Genomic DNA, 21128 nt, shown 5'->3' with positions numbered 1-21128 from the left:
TCCGAACTCTTGCTATTTACGGCACTCGTAGAGGCATCTATAGCAGAGGGAAGGATTAATGTCCTTGTTTACTTTGCATCTTTTAGCACTCGTAGAGGCTTTTCTTTTGAAGCACGATCTTCTGCCGCGTACTACGCTACACCGTCGTTTGCCAGGGGGCGTAGGCAAGGTTCACAGTGATGCGGCTTAGATGCTTTGAATTACTGCAATGCTTAACAAGGGATCGAAACTTAAGTTCTCATTAATAAGGTAAGCACGAGACTAGAGGGCAAAAAAAGGAAGGCCCTGTTTAAGATAAAGGGAAAAAATTAAACGCTAGTAAATTGCTTAAGCAAGGAAGGGGTTCTTCTCATCTTCTGGCTTTTTCACCACGTTAGTGGTTGCCGCAACGTTGTTGATTTCGCCAGGGGCCTGGACAATGCTTGCCAGCGTCTTGCTGTCTCCTATGTCTTCTGTGCCATCAACTGCCGAAACTTTTTCTGCCGAAGCTTCTAGAGCAAGGTCGGCTGGCTTCTTCTTGGTTTCCCTGACATGTTTTTCCTCCTTGATTTCACGTATCGACAACTTGGGCGGAGGGTCGACAATTTCTTGTTGTAACCCAAACTTCGCAGCAATCCTCTGAAAGTCGCGATCACAATTGTCCGAGCGTGAAAAACTTCCATAGACTGTGATGTTTGTCCCGTTGTTCCCAGACATTTTCAGCTTGAGGTATGCGTAGTGCGGTACAGCCATGAACTTGGCATAAGCTGGTCTCCCGAGTATAGCGTGATACTGTGATTCCCAGTTCACTACTTCAAACTCGATCTTTTCCTTCCTGAAGTTGTCGGTTTTGCCAAAGACGACGTTCAGGTAAACTTTGCCAAGAGAGTACGACGGTGAAGTTGGGAGAATCCCATGGAAGCAAGTATCTATTTCTTCTAGCATCCTCATGGTGATCCCCATATTTTTGATTGTGTCGACGAATATCAGGTTTAGCCTGCTTCCACCATCCATGAAAACTTTGCTCATCTTGAACCCCCCGATTTGTGCCTCGACTACTAGGGCAGCGTGTCCTGGTTTTGGTATGGTCATCGGGTGATCTGCTCGACTGAACGTAATGTTCTGAGAGGACCACTCGACATACTCGGGGATGTTCGCCATGATACTTTCTGCCAAGTTAATCTCTCGGGTGAGCTTCTTCATTTCTCTTCTCGAGACACCTGTCCTATGGATCATGCTCATCTGCCCACGTGGTGGTGGAAACGCCTCGTTTGGTTGATGAGGTTGAGCCTGCTGGACTTGATGTTGCGGTGGAGGTGGTGGTGGTGGTGGTGGCAGTTGCTGGCCTGCCTCCTGGATGAGTTTGTGCATGTCAATGAACTGCCGACAGTCCCTGGGCAAGTGGCTTGACTTCGTTTTGTCGTCCTTAGAATCGACATACGAGTGCAAGTAACAGGGAGCGTTGATCTGCTCAGCGTAGGGCAGTTCGGGAGTCCTCTGCTGCCGTGGTTTATAATTGCCACGGTTCCCAGAGTTGTTCTGATTACCGTCCTGTCGATCGTCTCTTCTATCGTCATATCGATCGTCCTGCCGATCGGAGTACCCTGCGGCTACCAGGTTGTTGTCGTCATCGCTGCGGTTCATCCTTCTCTTGTGACGATCCCTTCGACCACCCGAGTCGTGCTTCGGCTGGTCATCGTCTTCGTCGTCACTGCGCTGTCGCGGCTTTCGCACGTTGTCCTCGCCATCAGCCCAGCTGTTGGCGATTTCCATTAACTTGGTTATGGTTTTTGGCTTTTTGCGTCCGAGTTCTTCTATGTAGCTTTCACGTCGGATGCCATCGCTGAAGGCGTCGATTGCTCGTCGACAGATACATCTTCGGCAGCGTTTAGGAGTTTGGTGAATCTCCCGATGTATGAGCGCATCGATTCCTTCGCTTTTCTTGGCCGGTGCCGTAACTCTTCAATCCCGACGGGTCTTTTGTACGTTGCTTGGAAATTGGCAACGAAAGCATCTACTAGGTCGTCCCATGATTTGATGGAACCCTTCGGCAGACCCCTTAACTAGGCTCGCGCTGAATCCTTTAGGTAAAGCTGCAAGCACTGCATTGCTGCTATCTGGTTCCCCTTATGCAGAATCACAGTCTGCAGATAGTCGTCTATCCAGGACCTTGGCTCCTGCTGCCCATCATATTTGGCAGCGTCAGTAGGGGTGGGTTTGAACTTTCTAGGTGGCATCGCCTCACGGATTTTGTAGCTTAAACAATCGGCTCCCCTGAGCTCGCCGTCGTTCTCCTGACTCTCATCCGAAGAATCACTGTCATACTCCTCCCTAGCGGCGCATCGTCGCCTTGCCTTGTCGATCCTGCTCTGGGTGATTTCATCCCGAGCATCTCTCGCATGATGCTTTGAGCCACTAGCCTGCAACGTGGTCTTTTCCTTTCGCGGAACTAGATTATCTCCCAATATCGCGAGACTTTCTAGGGCACCTCGGTGGGCTTGAGCTATGGATCCTTCAGGGCGCTGGTTGATGAGGTATGCAGCGAGGTTGGCTGTTGCTCCCGCAACGGTTTTCGGCCGTGGCATGCCCGCGGTGTCCGTGGTTATAAAGGACATGGTCAGGTTCGACGTTATTTCTCTAGCGTCATCTTCCGAAAGCCTGGATAGTCTTGATCGGTGCTTGCCTGCCCCCTGAGTACTTCGAGAGGCGCTTCCTTGCGAGCCTCTTCGTCGTTCGCTGGATCGGTCTGCCGCAGATAGGCGTCTCTCGAGGGTGGCTTGCTCTTTCGATAGGTGCTCCCGGTTTTTCTCTAGTATAGAGCGATAGGCGTTGAGAGTTCCAACCGAGGTTCCTGCGGGGAGCGGCGTGTTGTTAAGTACGGCTGCCTTAATCTGAAAAAAAAAAAGTACGGCTGCCTTGGCTGCTGCCCACTCCTCGTCCGCGATGGTGTAATCGTTGTTGTGTTTGCTGGCGCTGTTTTCGAAACTTGCTCGTCTACTGGAACGAGGAGTGTGATCTCCGTCTCCTCTGTGCCTTGTGTTTCCCGTGTTATTGGCGACATAAACCTGGTGGTGTGCCGTTTTCCGGGTGGTTGCTTGGACGATGCTGTCGACACTGTCCTCTCCCGATGAATACTGGGCATTGTAGATGAACGGTGTGTCGCTCGATCCCAGCCCGTGCCTGGTGTCGCAGTTCAAGCAGTAGTACGAGGTTAACTCCGAAGATGCGGGATTGTCGGATCCTACCGACATGGAAGACGCTGAACGGGGAGTCGAGGGCGCGGGCGAACTCGTTGAGCCTGTCAGACCAGCCGAAAGGTCGAGTGATGATGACGCGCTTGGACTCGTCGATCTGGAAGTGGGCGACTCCAGCAGCCGAAGGATTCCTTCCGCGTTGATGTTGTAGTGGACGCTACCGAAGGTCATCTCCATGTTTCCTTGTAGATCTGAGAAGGTTGAGCGAGAGGAGTCGCTGTGCGGGGTGAATTCATAGGAGCCGAATCGAATCGGGCTTCCCAGGCTTGGCGATGACGGTGTCGATGGAGTTGCCGATGACATGACTGGATCTGCCGATGACCGATCTTGTGCCGACAGGGTTCCCACAGACGGCGCCAATTGTCGAGGGTACTCCTCGGCAATGCCCTCCGATTGGGGCTTAGGGTTGATGAAATCCTGCAAGCTGACACGAGACATCGGTTCACAGACAAGCGGGGAGAGCGATTTACCCAGGTTCGGGGCCCTCGATGAGGTAAAACCCTTACGTCCTGCCTGTCTGATCTTGATTATGAAGATATTGAGTTACAATGGGGTGCCGAATAATTCGGCTGAGATCTCGTCGAGAAGGCTAAGTGCTACCGTGACCTAGCTCTAAGCTTTTGGTGGCTAAGATTGCTAGGATTGATTGTAGTCCCTCGGCAGCCCCTCTCCTGGCCTTTATATAGGAGGCCAGGTCTCAAGAGGTCTAACCAAGTACGACTAGGTTTACAGTAATTTTAAATCTAATCTTTCCTTGTTCGGCCGCTTCTTTGTCTTGCCCGTCAAGGAATCTTCTGGTGCGCCGTCCAAGTGCCTTCATGGGCCTCCAACTAAACAATACGGGATAGGGCAATGTCGGTTACCCGAAGGGTAATGCCCACGTCACCGGGACCCCGGTCAAGCGAACCCACGTCGACGGTAGCATCACACTCGGTCTTGGTGCCAGAAACGCCTCACGGATAGAAGTATCCGTCTTGCTCAGCGGGAGGAAAACCTTGCCATTGCCCGTGCTCAGCTTAGCGTCTCGCGGGACGGGAAGACCACGGAAAACTCCACCTCCAAGAGCTTGCGCACTTGCCAACCCCAAAGCTCATCCACCAGATGCTTGAGCTCATCGGACAGCTGCTCCTCCGACAGCGGCTTCCCCTTGAAGCTAATGATTGCCGCAAACACCTCCCCCGGTGCCTGGCCACCTCTCAGCGGCTCTACATCGATGTTATAGAACCCGCCCCCGGTGATCGCGTGACCCATGGACTGCAGCCTCAGCGTCTTCCCCCTCGACGGACAGTTTGCCGAGGTATGTCCCTCGGCACTGCAGATCACACAGAGAGGCTCGAAGGTGCATTCCGATTGGAAATGTCCCTCGCGGCCACACTTGAAGCACTCCCCTCCTACCAGCGTTCCACCCTTGGAAGCATCGGCCTTGTTCTTCCCCTTCGCCAAGGGCTGCTGCACACCCCCGACCGCACCCTGCGCCTTCTTGAACGGTTTCGCCTTGTTGTTATGCTGGCGATGGGCGCCCGCGCCAGCACAGTCTCCCTGACCCGCGGCAGCCGCGCGGTCCCCCTGACCCCTGCCTCTCATCGCCTCTTGCTGACGCTGCCACTGCTCCTCTTCATGCCGCTGCGCTGCTTCACGCCGTTGCTGCTCTTCCCACCACGGCGGCGGTGGGCCCCAGTCATCCCGGCCGCGCCCCTGGTACCGGTGGTCAGCGCTCTGGTAGCGGTACTCGCCGCCATGGTGTCCGTTCCCCTCGAGCCTGCCGCCACCATCCTGCCGTCCGCCGTCGCCACGGCCCGCACCGGAGCCGCGACCCTCGCCGTAGTCACCACCGTCCGCCCTCCACTGGCTCGCCTCCCCCTCCAACCTCCTCTTCCGTCCCTCCTTGTACCCCCTGTCCATCACCGCCGCTGCAAAGGAGCGAGAAAGTGGGGGTGGTGGCGCGATCTTGCGGAGAAGCAGGTGCGGCGGCGCAGACGGGTCGTTGAGCCTCTGCCTCACTTCACTCGCACGGGCTGGAAACCCTAGGGACGGAATCGTGCAGCCCTTAGGCAGCCAAAGCCACCTAAAGAGGCTCTCCTCCCGTCGGTTGGGCCTCACCAGGCCAGGCGGGCCAGGCTCCTCCTCCACCTGGGCTATGGACAGCCCAACGGCTTGGGAGATCGTCAGCCAGGAGCCTCCCTCGAGCGTCCTCCCCGGGAGCACCTACTCTCCGCCTTAAGCGGGAGCGAGCGCTCGCTCCGCCTGAAGTGTCTCCCCCTGGGCCGCTCCAAAACTGGGCCCAACAAAAGGTATTGTTTCTCTCTTCTTTTTTTTCTCTTTCAGTTTAGATCTTTAAAAATGTTTAAATTCAAAAAAAATGTTCAAATATAAAAAAGTTCAAAAACCAAAAATGTTCGAATCTCAAAAAAATCAAAATTTCAAAAGTTCGAATTTAAAAATGTTCGAATTTAAAAATGTTTGAATCTCAAAAAGTTCGAAATCCAAAAATGTTCAGATCTAAAAAAGTTCAAATTTTGAAAATGTTCAAAGAATTTATTTCAAACAAAAATTATATTTGAACAAAATTTATATTTGAACAAATTTTGAATTTGAACAAATTTCAAATTTGAACAAAATTCAAATTTGAAAAAATTTCAAATTCGAATTTTTTTAATATGAACATTTTTAAATCAGAACAGAAAAAAATCTGAACAAATTTTGGAATCAGTAAAACCAGCACAGCAAAAAAAACCATAAAAAGAAACCATCCAAAACCAAAAAAACCTAAGAAACCCTGGAAAAAAAACAAAAAAAAGAGGGAAAACCGTACCTCCTAAGCGCTAATGGGCCGGCCCACCCACTCCGTCGCTTGAGCGGGAGCGAATCGCTCCCGCAATAAGCGGCGAATAGGGTTCGCGGTCCTCCCCAAAGCCCTCCGGGGTGCTGCACAGATCAGCCCTAGCTGGGCCAAGCGGCCCAACCTCCGGCCCACCCGGGGAGCAGGCCGCGGCCCCCGAGCCACGCGTGCCTCCTCCGTCGTCCTCAGTCACCCACAACCTTGGCGATGCCGACACCGGAGTACCCGGCGTCCCCGGCGACCCCGCTTCCGCCCGCATAGCAGCCGTCTTGCCCCCGGCCGGCGCCGACGCGAGAGAACGGGAGGCTCCCCCTCGTGCCCCTGCACCTCGAGGTCTCCGCCCTCCCAGATCTCCCAGACAGCGGAAGCGGGGCTCCTCCCGCGGCCGGAACCGGGATCCCCTTCCTCCGGGCGCGAACTCCGTCCGCCTCCCGAGCCTGAGCGCCCCGCCCAGCTCCGCCGCGCGCTGGACGAAGCTATCCAACCTCAGCTCCGACGGAAGGTTGCGAGGAGAGCTCGACTCCCCCGCATCTGAGAGCTCCACATCTTCGGACTCGGACGCCGGCGAGGCCTCCCCTTCCACCTCCTCCAGCACCCAGAACCGACCCCGGCAGCTCCCCGCTCCCGTGGTCGAGGGAGAACGCGGCGCCCCCATCCCAGCGCACCGTCCCTCCCCGCCGCCGCCACGCGGCCGGAAATTTCAAAATCGCCTCTAAAACGCCAGAAACGCCAGAGCCTACTGTACGGTCACTTTTCCACCAAGTCCCATCGCTTGATTGTTCCTCCAAGCTTAGCTTCTCTGGACCCCTGTTTTGTTCCGCAAATGGTTGGTGTTCATCGCGTCCTTAATGGATTCTCTCTTAAGCTCTTGCTAGGACTGGAGTTGTTTCCAAGCTCTTAAAAAAGTTTTTTTTAATTGCATTGAACTAGAGATTTTCACCACCGCAGCTCTGATATCCCAATACAATGTGATCAGGTAGTGTCACCCTTAACTGGGAAGGAAAAATGTAGATCATAATTAGCAATAAGATGGTTCTCTGTTGCGACAAATTTGTAATGAGCATTTATTTTGCAAATTCCATCTCAAACATATATTTATTGTATTGTGAGAAGTTGAGCTGTAAGTTAGAATTGCAAAGATCAGATTGAGCATTAGTGATATATTTCCGGTAGCTCACAAGAGCATACAGATCCCATAAAACGATTACAAGAACACATTGTAGACACTAAGCATACAGATAGTTTATTTACAATAGTTCACAAGAGCTACACAACAACCAGAGAACAACTACCATATCTATTATACAAGTGCTTTTAGATAGCATAAACGGTCCTCTTATACAGGTAAATCCAGCTCATTCTACGTAGCCCTGGCACCTACGGTGCAGAGCATCCTATATAACTAAGAAGATCATCCCCACTAACATATTTCTCTCAACATGCAGCTATGCCACCTCAGCAGGCCCACCACTAATCTATTTACCATGTTATTTTATGTTTTATTTTAAACAGCAAATAATTGTTAGTTTCAGATAATACGATCGATCAACAAGGGATACGAGCGGCCGTCGCCTCTTTATTATCCACTACGGCACCAAAACGATCGGTCGGCAAGGGATACGAGCGGCCAACGACTCTTTATTCTCCACCACGGCACCACGCACTCACGGCCAAATTATTTAGCTCCAGTACCGTTCTCCTATGTGCTCACCTGACCTGACCCCCATCTTCCATGGATCTAGCTCTCCCTAGATCACTGTTCTACCAGCATTGTTTGTCCATCTTTACGCCCTCTCACACCCATTGTACTGCGAACTAAACTTTATCCTCTTCACCTCAGCCTCATGGGTATTTGGAGATCGACAACAGCGTAGACCAGCAGAATTGCAGGAAATTGCTTATTCTTTGAGGAGTGGAGTTCGATTTGTGGCCATACAGGTTTCTTATTCCGATCCACAGAATCCCACAAGTACATCCTGTCTCTTATGCATCATTGATCCCAAATACGCATGTGCAGTACCGTAGTTACAATTAACAGATACATACCATGTGATTATTTCATTGTTGTTGTACATACGTTCTCTGCTGCTTGAAGGTAGCTGATAAATTTGGCCAGAACTGTTTATCTGAAATAGCAAGACAGAAAGGAGAGGAAGTAGCAGACAAGGTGCAAGTGCAAGGCTCTTTTGTTCTAAAAAAAGTATAGCAGACAAGGTGCTAGGCTAATACTAATATTCTGATGATGGACGGACTCAGATTTGAGATCTTCCATCTCAATAGTTCCATCACAGATTAAAAGTGCATTCCTATTTTGTCAGTTATCTAAACGCCAGGTACTTCACCGACTCCAAAACCTTGCATTTTGCTAGAAAAATATGTCATGTATGCACTGTATTTGAAGGTATGTAGCAGAGATTTTATCTTGATATATGTTTGACAGATTCGTCAGTCATCGAAGCTTTCTGGTTGCTTAGTTAACTTAATTGTTCTTTGGGACTTTATTTTGCCAGCTAAACTATATCTTTAGTTTATTAACACATTTTTAGCTAATTCTTACACATGGCTCTTCTTTTTGGCTCTTTCAGGGATTTCTGGAATACGACTCTCTTAGGGATGTCATTCTAACTACTGATCATTACATAGAAGAGAAAAGATTAAGGTATCACTTTAGACATAAACACTACGTTTACTGTTTCTGAAGAAAAATCATAACAATCCCACCACTATTTTCATGTTTCCAGTTGTGAGCTTTCAAAAAAAGAATCTATATTCTGCTTTACGTCAAGCTTCTAGAAATTTATTATCCATGCCTGCTGTTTAACTTTGTTTCTAAGTGGTTGATGTAGGTCAATCATAATTAGTTCAACATGTTATGAGGTTAGCTACTTCTTTCTCTAAATTTATTCAACCGGCTGAGTATCTTCCAAGTGATCATCACATGTTATTCGATAATTCAGCAGGGTAAGTAGATGTAACTGGCTACTATGCTTTCAAGACTACATGATGAATTGCCTTCTGCATAGAGTTCCCACTTGAAGGAATAGCATTACAAGTTTTCTCAAATTTTACATTAACTATGATCTGTTTCTTGCCTATTCAAACACTTGATTGCTTGACAACTCTTTATCTATCCAACAAACAATCTATCATTTTTATTTTTGGTCCATGACTGATCTTTGGGAAAAGAGAAACTGTAAGTTCCGACGAAAATGCAGACGGAACTGCTTTTTCATTGCATGGAGTGTAAAGTACGGGAGTTTTCAAAGCAAGAAACCAAAAACTTGAACCGGAAAGAAAAGGAAAAACAGAGGCAAAATAAATGCTAAGGCAAAGACTCAATCTGGCTCTCTTGGTCTTTGTACCAGACCCTAGGTCATGATCTACCAGCAGCCTGCACGAAAGATTGGCGGGAGATGATCTTGGGCAAGCACTCTGCACCAAAGCTGAGAGGACAGAGGGCAATCAGCCAAAGAGGCGCAACTGCAGTTTCAGGGCTCGAAAGGCAGAGATGTATAGAAGTTTTTGTAACTAATCTCCTTCAGTCTGTAATCATTGCAATACTTCTGTGGCTACTAATTAGTATAAAATATGTAGCTTATGTTCTTTCCTTCAATAGTACCACTCGTGACTTAACTATTCCCAATTGTTGTGAGCTACTACCTCAGCTCAAAAGTAAGTATCACAACTTAAACATGATGCATTTAGATGCATTTTAGACGTGGATACATTCATGTCAAATAAAGTTGCGAGTTTTTTTTAAAGGAGGGACTACACGGTAACATGCAACTATTCTCTATTTTGTGGGCTACACTGTAATCATATCCAAATAATAGCTAGATGTTATATTTGGGCTTGCACCATGTGTGCAGTGTAGTTCAACATACTTTCCGGTAGAATTTCTCATATGGTTGTAACTTAAACATTATATATTTGTTAATTTAGAAGAAAAATGCCATATTATTCCGCAGCAAAGCGCGGGATATCATCTAGTACGTTCACCAAAATGAACAAGCTGGATACATGAAGCACATCATTTTATTCAGTACTACACGATCTAAGCTAGGCAGGTAAAGGGACACATACGGCGATCTCCCAGCCTAAGACTTAACTAAGTGGAGACGACGCCCAAACTGGCAACTCATCATATGCTGTCTGGACAACCTGAACAAGATCGAGGGCCAGCTTGTCAAATCCACCAGTCGGCGGCGAAGGCGGGCCGACATACTCGATGCCGCTTGCGCCACCGGCTCGCACGGGCAGCAATCCAGCAAACCGGAGGCAGAGATCTTTGATATCCTGGACCAGCTTATCAATCGCCCGCTTATAGCGGATCGCCTCCTTCAACGCAGCTTCAGTCTCCGCCTCCATCTTGCGCCTGGACTCCACTGCGGCTAGCAGGCTCTGCCTGCATGCAGCGAAAGCCTCGTAGTTCCAGTCCTTGATGACGACGCCGTAGTCGTCGGACAGATGGCGGAGAGCAACCTCGGCGGCGCTTTCTAAGGCGCCGTCGAGGTCGCCCTTGTGCTCGCCGTAGAAGGCGCGGCGTGTCTCCAGCGGCCTTCCTTCTATCTTGGGCACGTCGACGACGACGCAGCCCTTCACGAGACCCGCCTTGTTGGTGGTGGAACCGTACCTGTGGATAGCAAGGCCGGTGTGCGCACTGACTTCTTCCAAGATAGAACGCCTGGAAATGTAGAAAACCTGCGGTGGCTGCATCGCAGTAAGAACAGACGAAAGTATTCAGTACTAGTAGCAAACTTTACAGATGTGTACGGAAGGAACTAATTAAGGAAGAACACTAATCACACGAACTTGCGGGAAAAACAGTAAGAACAGCTGGCTGTGTTCTTGCATCAAACGAAGTACTCCTACTACTGAATTGACGATGCTAAGCGGCGAAAGGACGAACGGCTCACCTGTCCATCAGCCATGGCGAACACGGATCTGCTCCTTGTGGAATCTGTGGAGGAAAGGAAACAAACGGAGACGACGAAGGTAAGGCAGAGTCCTCTGTCCCCCACCGCCATTTATACTACCAGTGCAGACAGTCTCCACTGTAGAAACAAGGAGCCCACACAGCTCGACATGTGTCAACCGACATTGCATGCATTTGACACGTATGCTGCATGGTGAAGCTTAGCTGTAAGCGTCACATAGATTTGCTCCGCCAGGATCAGTCTTCATACATATCTGTTTGAAATATTATTTAATTGTCTATATAGTACAAAAATAGTATGCAGAGCTATGTTAATCCACATTACCCAAAAAGTGTCTAATTTTTAAAAATTATATTTTTAGATAATTAAAAAGTTGAAATTAAATACCTATATAGAAATTTTGGAGAAAAATATGTTGTACTTTAAGCTATAAAAAAAGAGAAATTTCTGATAAATATCTACCACTATAGGTAGCTACAAACTATTTTTCCCCTAGCTCAAAATACAATGCAATTTTTACTGAAACTTCGCACGAATATTCAGAACATGTGTATGTATCCGTGGAATAAATGTGATGGTTTTTTGAAACATAGATGTACAGTTTTTTTAAAAAAAATAAAAACTAGGAGCACTAGTGCTCATGTGCATCAAATCTGCTTCCACATTATGGATTATTTAGACAGTTAGGCTTCGTCCCAAAGACACCGAAACCTAAGATAGGAAAAAAGAAAGAAGAAAACTAGAGCGAAAGAAGAACATCCCACTACAAGCCAAATTGCCAGCCGACGCTCCTGCGCTGGCTCGCTGCACCCCGCACTTCCCAAATCATGGCCTCTATCGGTTTGTCACCATGTCGACAACCCTCTCAGTCTCCCCACCGCAGCCCTTTTTTACCCGGTGCCGGCAAAACACCCACAAATCTAAGACCTGACCCTCCCCTACCTCCCCAACACTAAGTCCATGAATCAACTTCGTTGGCGTCTCCGACGAGTCTTGTGGGTGGTGGAGGTGCTCGAGAGAGTTTGGTATGTTTGGCTCCGATGATGAAACACCTGGGCGCGAATCTCAACGCATGGGGCGGGGGAGCGATGGAGCAGAGAGGGTACACTCAATACTTTTCGATTGGTGCAGTGGCGCGGAGAAGCATTTGTGTTTAAATTGATTGTTGTGATTTAAATAGAATGGAGCACACAATTCAGCTATTTGAAATCCGCATCCATGTAGTCCATGTCCCTTCTAATATTGAGGAACCGTCTTGGTCAGGACAACATAAGACCAGGATTAATAAAATATTCAATTGATGGCTATAAGCGATTTTCATGTCATGTATACCCATCTTATAGTCAACATGTATAATAGTTAGCTAAAAAAGATGCACTACTTTATATCATCGCTAAATCAACAACAATAATCTGCATCATATAAATCAGCAAACCAAAAAAATCATCTATCAATTCTACATATATATCATCTCTAACATCATCTAAATCATCAATAATAATTTACATATGTCATCTCTAAATTAACGAACTTGCAAAGTTGTCTACTAAATCATCAACAATAATCTACATCATCTCAAATAGCTTACTAGAACAAAAGAGAGGAAGAGGAAAGCCCCCCCCCCCCCCCTGAACGATAGGGATGCAATTCATGCGGCAGCTGCAACTTTGAAAAGGTAGTGGCGGCTCCAAGGGCGGCGATGATTTCAGCGGGCGGCAGTTGTTCGAGAGAAATACGGCATGCATATCGATGGTGGCAAAAAGAAGAGGCAGGGAAGGGCGGCGACAGCTTGTTCGATAAAACGACGGCGCACAGATCGACTGTAGCGAAGAGAAGAGGTAGGGATGTGGCGACACGAGGGCAGCGGAGAGGCAAGGAAGAGAGAGGGAGTGGCGGCGACGGTGGAGCAGGCGGTGGTAGAAAGCGGAGGGGATCGTAGTGGGGTGGCGTGGGGCTTGCAGTTGGGGTGTGCCAAAGGGAGAGTGGGGGATCAGGCTACACAGCCGATGTGGTGTTTTCCTCTCTTGTATTTTCTATTTCTATTTCTTATTTAGTTGTGGTCGGTGCGGGCCGGGAGGATTTTCGGTGGGCTACTAGTGGCATGGCTCAAGCTTGGTCGGTGGGTGGTCTCTTTTATTTCTTTAATTTTTAAATGTATTTTAAAACAAATAAACTAACCCGTTATTAATATAAAATAGCAACATGGAAAAATAACACACCAGTGGTGGGACAACTATCCTAACACACCACTTGTGTGTCAATACATTTTAGCCACACCATGTAGCGCCACGCCAATGGAAATAAATGGGGCGTGTGGAGGGTCTGTCACACCACCAATATAATTACTAAAATTGTTGTTTGGAGCACCTGTAGAATTAGCATATTATCGAAAATTCGAGCCATAGTATTGACTCTTCCACGCATGGTTATAAAGATTATTGGCAATAAAATTTACCTCTTCAACATTAGTATTGATGATGGCATTAACTTGGGTATCTTCCTTATCCTTGATAATGTTTAATAGCGCATCAACCTTTGTAGTAAGCTCTTCATTATTCTCCTCGGTGATTGAATTTATCTTTCTTGATGAGGACATTTCTACATGCCATTGGTCATGAATGTTCTACATACCATCAAGAAGCTGGTCTTCCCATGAATGTGGCTCCAGCTACAGTATCCAGTATAGACTTACAAATAGCGTTAATACCATTATAAATTAAATGGAGAAGTAACCATTCTTCCATCTCATGGTTGGGACATCTCATTATGGATCCCTTCATCCTCTTCCATTTAAGCGCTGGTAGCTCGCAATCTTCTTGTCTAAAGCCTATAATATTAGATCGAAATTGCATAGTCTTAGCTAGAGAAAAAAACATAGTCATGAAAATATTTGTGCATTCCTCCCATGAAGTAATAGTGTATTTAGGAAAATCTAGCAACCAATATTTTGTCTTTCCTCTAAATGAGAAGGGAAATAAACGCAGCTTGACTGCATTGGAGTCAACATCTTTTATGAGCATCATATCATATATCTTAGTAAACGGGTTCACGATGCAAACCTAAATCCTCAACAGTAGAGCCTTCAAATTGGTTCTGTCAAACTAAAATTAAGAATTTAGGTCTAATTTCATAGTTCTAAAATCATTAGGGGTAGCATAATCCCCAATCTTCTTTTGTACCATAGTGCTAATTTTTATGTGTTTTGGTATAAGATGAAGGATAAAAAATAGTAACTATTTTTTGGGTTTTCAATAGATAAGAAGAAGTAAATTAATAACAATAAATAAATTAAACCAAAAAGGCTAACTAAAAAGGTCTATAGTAACCTTACAAAGATAGCGAAATTGCTTCCCCGAAAATTGCGCCAGACAAAGGGTTGATACCTTCGATCCAGATTACGGATGCAGTATAGTATTTTTTTTCCTCCATAAGACCTAGGTTTATCAAATCTTGGGAAACACTTGCTGATGACTTGCTAGTTTTCTTTATCTTACGTTTACTAGACCTTTCCAGATTACTTTGTATCTAGAGTTGTGTCGATGGATGGAGATATGCCACGATTGAGTTTCACATGCATATATGCATACATATCGCATAAATATAAAGTTAAGCACACTCATGTATAGATGATCTAATATAGATAGGATTTGTGGGAAGCACATTGATAACCCACAAGTATAGGGGATCGCAACAGTCTTCGAGTGAAGTAAAACCCAAATTTATTGATTCTACCCAAGGGGAGACGAAGAATACTTATAAGCTTTAACAACTGAGTTGTCAATTCAGCTGCACCTGGAAAAGCACTAGTAATAGGGGTGATGTGAAAGCAGCAGTAATATGAGAGCAATAGTAACAGTAACACATCAGCAGTAGCAGTAACACAGAGGCAATGGCACCAGAAAATAGTTGATACTACTTCTAATGACATATAGGACCGAATGAGTATTTGATGATGAAAGATGGACCGGGGTTCCCAGCTATCTACACTAGTGGTAACTCTCAAATAACAAGTGACAAGTGTTGGGTGAACAAATTACAGTTGGGCAATTGATAGGATTGAAATAGCATTAAAACAGAACATCAAGTCTATTAATCATGTAGGCATGTTTTCCATATATAGTCATACGTGCTCGCAATGAGAAACTTGCATAACATCTTTTGTCCTACCAGCCGGTGGCAGCCGAGCCTCAAGGGAATCTACTGGTAATTAAGGTACTCCTTTTAATAGAGCATCGAAGCAAAGCATTAACACTTGGTGAAAACATGTGATCCTCATATCTAAGTCATCCCCTCCACTTATCCCAGTTGCTGTCACTCTGGGGCCTCGGGTTCCGGACATAGACATGTGCAAACAACTTGTAGATACAATCTAAGCAATAATTATAGAGCTTAAATCTAAGATCATGCCACTCGTGCACTAGTGACAAGCATTAAACACAACAAGATTGCAGCAACAATAACTTCACAAACTTTATAGATAGACTAATCATAATGTAACAATTCATCGGATCCCAACAAACACAACACCGATTACATCAGATGGATCTCAATCATGTAAGGCAGCTCATGAGATCATTGTATTGAAGTACATGGGAGAGATAGTACCAACTAGCTACTGCTAGAACCCGTAGTCCATGGGGTAACTACTCACGGAGCATGATGGAGGCGGTGGCGTCGATGGAGAAGGCTTCCGGGGGCACTTCCCCGTCCCGGCGGTGTGCCGGAATAGAGATTTTGTCCCCCGAAACGGAGTTTCACGATGGTGGTGGCGCCCCTGGAGTCTTTCTGGAGTATGATTGATTCATATAGGGTTTTTAGCGTCGCGAGGAATATATAGGCGAAAGGGCGGCGTCGGAGGGGTCCCGAGGGGCCCACCCCATAGCTGGGCGCGCCCCCCCTCTTGGCCGCGCCGCCAGGTGGTGTGGGGCCCTCTTGGCCCCTCTCCGTCTCTCCTTCGGTGTTCTGGGTCCGTCTCGGTAAAATAGGAGGTTTGGCTTTTGTTTCGTCGAATTCCGAGAATATTGCCCGAACAGCTTTTCTGGAACCAAAAACAGCATAAAACAGGAACTGGCACCTTGGCATCTCGTTAATAGGTTAGTGCCGGAAAATGCATAAAATCATTACAAAGTGTGAGCAAAACATGTAGGTATTGTCATAAAACTAGCATGGAACATCAGAAATTATAGATACGTTGGAGACGTATCACACATCTGTAAATACTATAGCCCCCACGAGTCACGGGCATAGCTATTCTCTTGGTCCAACCGTTATACCACGAAGCACCGAGCTATCAACGATTATTAAGTAAAATAGATACCAAATCATTAAGAATGGTGATGTTACTGTTACTCTAGGTGGATCATTGAACGAATACTATACTCCCGTTTTTTTCACTGGGTTTCACATGTAGACGTCGTTTACCACATATCTCACCTCGAACCTTGATCAATCCTCAGGGTCTTGGGTACCTGACAAGTCCTCGAATTGAGGTATGCAACATTGATTAGATGCACAAATATTAATCTCCTATGAATAACCACATAATATTCTCATGTAATTAGATGCACATAATTATTGCAAAGCTAGTCCTCAGCCCGCAAACCATGAGGGTTACTCACTCATAATAACAAGATCAATGAAAAAAACATTGTAGATTTAATTAGATCAATACCAAATATTCTTACAAGGTCGCCAATCACGAGGAAATCTCAATAACAAGATATGGCTATGGCTATGCTATGAGATGGGGATGATGAACAATGGTGGAGGTGAAGCGGTGGATCTTCCTCATGTGTGTTTCTGATACAATCTTAGAATGGTGGCTCTCTGTGTGGCGGTTGGAGTCTGAAAAAATATATGGGTGCCTTCACGAAAGTTGCTCGCTTTGACCAGGCGAAGTCGGTGCCCGGTGGTACGAGTGGTCAGTACGAACAAGTCCCACATGTACCAGTGCTCGTTAGCACCACTCACTACTATAAAAGAGCTAATCAGTGGCGCATTGATGGCCTGCAAGAACACAAGGTCATTTGTGCATATTTTTGTGGAAGTATTATTTTCGGTTTTTATATCGTATCCCGACAAAGAGCGTAGTAGGATGTTTATTTGCGGTGTTTCTGTCGCACCAAGGTGTCACAAGTCTTAGGGGAATTGACTGCAAGAATTGAAATGGAAAGTGATGAGCGTAAATAATAAGAGTTTGGAGTATTGATAATGCAATAAAGTAAAGTGCATAAAAGTAAACAGCTAATAAGAATTAAACTAGTTTTTGCAAGTGGAAAAGTATGCGCGAGGTGATTCGGTTCATGGCGATAGTGAATGTGCCTGATGGAATAAATGTGATAAGTGAATATGATTCTTCATATTTGTATGTGAGAAGGCAAGCAACCCATAAGAGAGAAAGACTCCTCTTGGTAGATTTTATCTTCCTCCAATAATCCTTCCGCCTGTTACCAAAGCCATGGTCAGCACATCTATTAAGGTGGTTAGACCGGAGTAAAGTTTTAAACTTGGTGGTTCCTTGTGATTTCTCGAGTATTTCTAGATCCTCTTTGATATCGGTCGTGTCACTCGGGGGGTCGCTGATGTCTACGCATGCTTCTATTCTTGTAGACAGTGTTGGGCCTCCAAGTGCAGAGGTTTGTAGAACAGCAGCAAGTTTACCTTAAGTGAATCACCCAAGGTTTATTGAACTCAGGGAGGTAGAGATCAAAGATATCCCTCTCAAGCAACCCTGCAATTAAGATACAAGAAGTCTCTTGTGTCCCCAACACACCCAATACACTTGTCAGGTGTATAGGTGCACTAGTTCTACGAAGAGATAGTGAAATACAAGTAATATGGATGATTATGAGTGGTAATATGGATGATTATAAGTGGTAATTGCAATCTGAAATAAAAATGGCAGCAAGCGAACATGTAGCAGAACTGGTTGTAAACGGTGTTTCAATGCTTAAAAACAAGGTCTAGGGATCTTACTTTCACTAGTGGACACTTTCAACAATGATATTATAATTGAATACATAAATATCATCTCTTCACTATGCTACTCTGAACCGCTCTCCGGTTGGATAACGAACACCAATTCACCGCGTAGGGCTGCAAAAGCACTCCTTAAAGTTCGTGTTCCAAACCTAGCGACACCCCACGCTGTCACTTTGAGCATCCAAAGATAGTACTAACAAATACCACAATTTCATAGAGACATCCAACTCAAATTCTAACTCATGATAAGTATTTCTGTAATCTTTAGCCTAAGAGACACACACGGTGCGCACACTGTCACCTTCACACCGTGGGACAATGTGTCTCCGGAAATCACAATAATAAAACCACTTGAGTAGCATAATAGATGAAGAGTAACATCTACTTATTCAACTAGATTACAAAGCTCATGATCACATAAAGATCACACCATGGGAGAGAGAGATAGACCACATAGCTACCGGTAAAGTCATCGGCCTCGGGGGGAGAACTACTCCCTCCTCATCATGGGAGTCAGCAACAGCGATGAAGATGTCGGTGTAGTCGATGGAGATGGCTCCGGGGGAAATTCCCCGTCCCGGCAGGGTGGCAGAACAGAGATTTGTTTCCCTGAAACTTGTATTGGATGGCGGTGGAGCTACGAAACTTTTCATGGATGGAGGCTGATTGATTTAGGGATTTCGCGTCGGGAGCAATATATAGGCGAAAGAGCGATGTCGGTGGGCGCCCGGGGGGGCACACCATGCCTGGGCGCGGCCGGGGTCCCGCGCCTAGGGGTGGTGTGGCCGCCTCCTGGCTCTTCTCCATCTCCCCTTTGGACTCCGTCTTCGTGACATAAAAATATAAACTTCGGCTTTTGTTTCGTCCAATTCCGAGAATATTTCTAAACAACTTTTCTGAAATACAAAAATAGCAGAAAACAGGAACTGGCACTGTGGCACCTTATTAATAGGTTAGTTTCAAAAAATGCATTAAAATACCATGAAGTGTAAACAAAACATATAGCAATTGTTGTAAAACAAGCGTGGATCATCAAAAAGTATAGATACGTTTGCAACGTATCAGTCGCCGATTCACTAGCAAACAAGTTCATGTTTATGAGTTATTGAGATCATGCTATCTGGGCTCTTAAATTAGATAACAACATTAGGTGCACGTAAACATTCATACTCATATATGTAATAATCTCAAACATAGGTTCACAAATAGACGAAATAAAATTGGCACATCATATCTCACCAATCCCATACATCTCCCATGCCAATGGAATCTACTCACACATGAGAGGAGAATAGCATAACAATATCATAGCATAGTAAATGGAGTTAATCTTGATATTATCATAGCAAGCCACAATAGTTGAAGATCAAATCAAATACAAACCAGGATGGAATAGATGTTTCAATCCCTAATCTTACAAATATGAATCTCTCTCTCAGTACAAGTGGGATGTAATGGATGAGGTGGTGATCTTGATGAGATTGATCGTCGGTGGAGTCGAGGTTGATCTTCTCCTTCTTCAGGTCTGATCTCCTCTGTTCTAGTGCGAATGTTGTCGGTTGTGTTGTGTTTTTCGTCGATGTCCCTTCACAGAAAGGGTTTGGTTTGATAAGGCAAAGGCGGCGCCGGCCAGTACGCATGGACGGTACGGTCACCCCCGCCCGTAGCGATGCCCGTTAAAGCTCCTGTGTCGCCATGATGGATTTGGCCTCAAAAGAAAATGCCTTTATTTCGTTGCAATTAGCCCATAAATATTCTTGGATCCTCCAGATATGATGGTTTCCTAAAATACATAGTTTAAAATCAAGGTTTCGCTTGGATTGCGATATTAGCGTTAGTTGAAACACAAAATCCAATAAAGACCAAATGAAACCAATAGATAGGTGATGGAAAATCTGTAGTGAAATGCATCGAAATTTGGAGCTATCAACATCCCCAAGCTTAACTATTACTCGCCATCGAGTGACAAAGTGATAAAAGAATAATAGCGAGAAATAAACCTTGAGTAGAAGAGCTCACAAGTTTGAAGCAATATTAAATTCATATTCACAAACCTTGCAACTTCAAACATGATCATAAGATATTAAAATGGTTGCACCTAATGTCGCATCTTAGCCGTGTGTAGTTCATCAATCAAAATAAACTTTAAACCCATAGGAGGTGTCAAGGGTTTGACTAGGATCGCCAATGCATCATTTTGGTGCCTCTCTTCTTATTGAGAGGCAAATTGGAATTTTAAGCAATGAATGCTTTGATCAAATTAAGGGTGCACATGTATAAGTCAAAAGAGAATTAATCTTAGAGCAAATCATTGACCTCCACATCAAGAATCATGACTCTCCAGCATCCAATCCTCTCATTGTATTTTAAGAAAATCCACCTAATAGTAACGAACTCATGACAAGACCTTGAAGTGATAAATTAGATTCCGATGAAAGTTTCCAAGCAAGGGACATGAGTGACTATTTGGTAAAGTTGCGACAACCATGGGGCTAGTGGAGGTGCAAGTGTCCCAAGGATGTGCAGAACAACATGAAGACACGCGTAAAGTTATATCAAATATTGATTCAAGTGGTGACACGCGTAAAGCAATATCTCACATTGATTCACACCATTAAAGTTCATCATGTAGCTCAGCCACTATTAGATTTCAGTTCAATCCAATAATTCCTATCATGAGTGATATCGAATCAGTTCATCAAGACATTTGGTTGAACACTACCAAGATTAAAGCCTCAAGACAAACACATGGCACCAAAGTCATCGAGAGATGTTTGTTCTTGTTGTAAAAATGTTTGGAGTTAGATCCAACTGCAGTTGTTTTTTCATACCTCATCCAATTGTTGTGAAGCAAAACCAAAATAGTGACACTAGCATGGGAATGAAATTTATATGACGACTAGCTAAGTGGGGAGCGAGACTAGAGTGCAACCAAGAAAATAATCATATGATCAAGAATGCAATTACAACAAGAGTGAAGATGAGAAATAGTACCTCATCTCGCTTGCTTGCTTTATATACCTAAGTCTTTCTCCCTTTCATTCCCATCACAAAGTCACTAGCAACGAATAACTCAAAGAAATTTAGAAAACATGAAGAGAGCTTCACACAAATAAAAATGAGGAATGTTAACTAATT

The sequence above is a fragment of the Lolium rigidum genome, chromosome 1 (assembly GCF_022539505.1).
Source record: "Lolium rigidum isolate FL_2022 chromosome 1, APGP_CSIRO_Lrig_0.1, whole genome shotgun sequence".
NCBI lineage: Eukaryota > Viridiplantae > Streptophyta > Magnoliopsida > Poales > Poaceae > Lolium > Lolium rigidum.
This window is presented reverse-complemented; position numbering follows the sequence as displayed.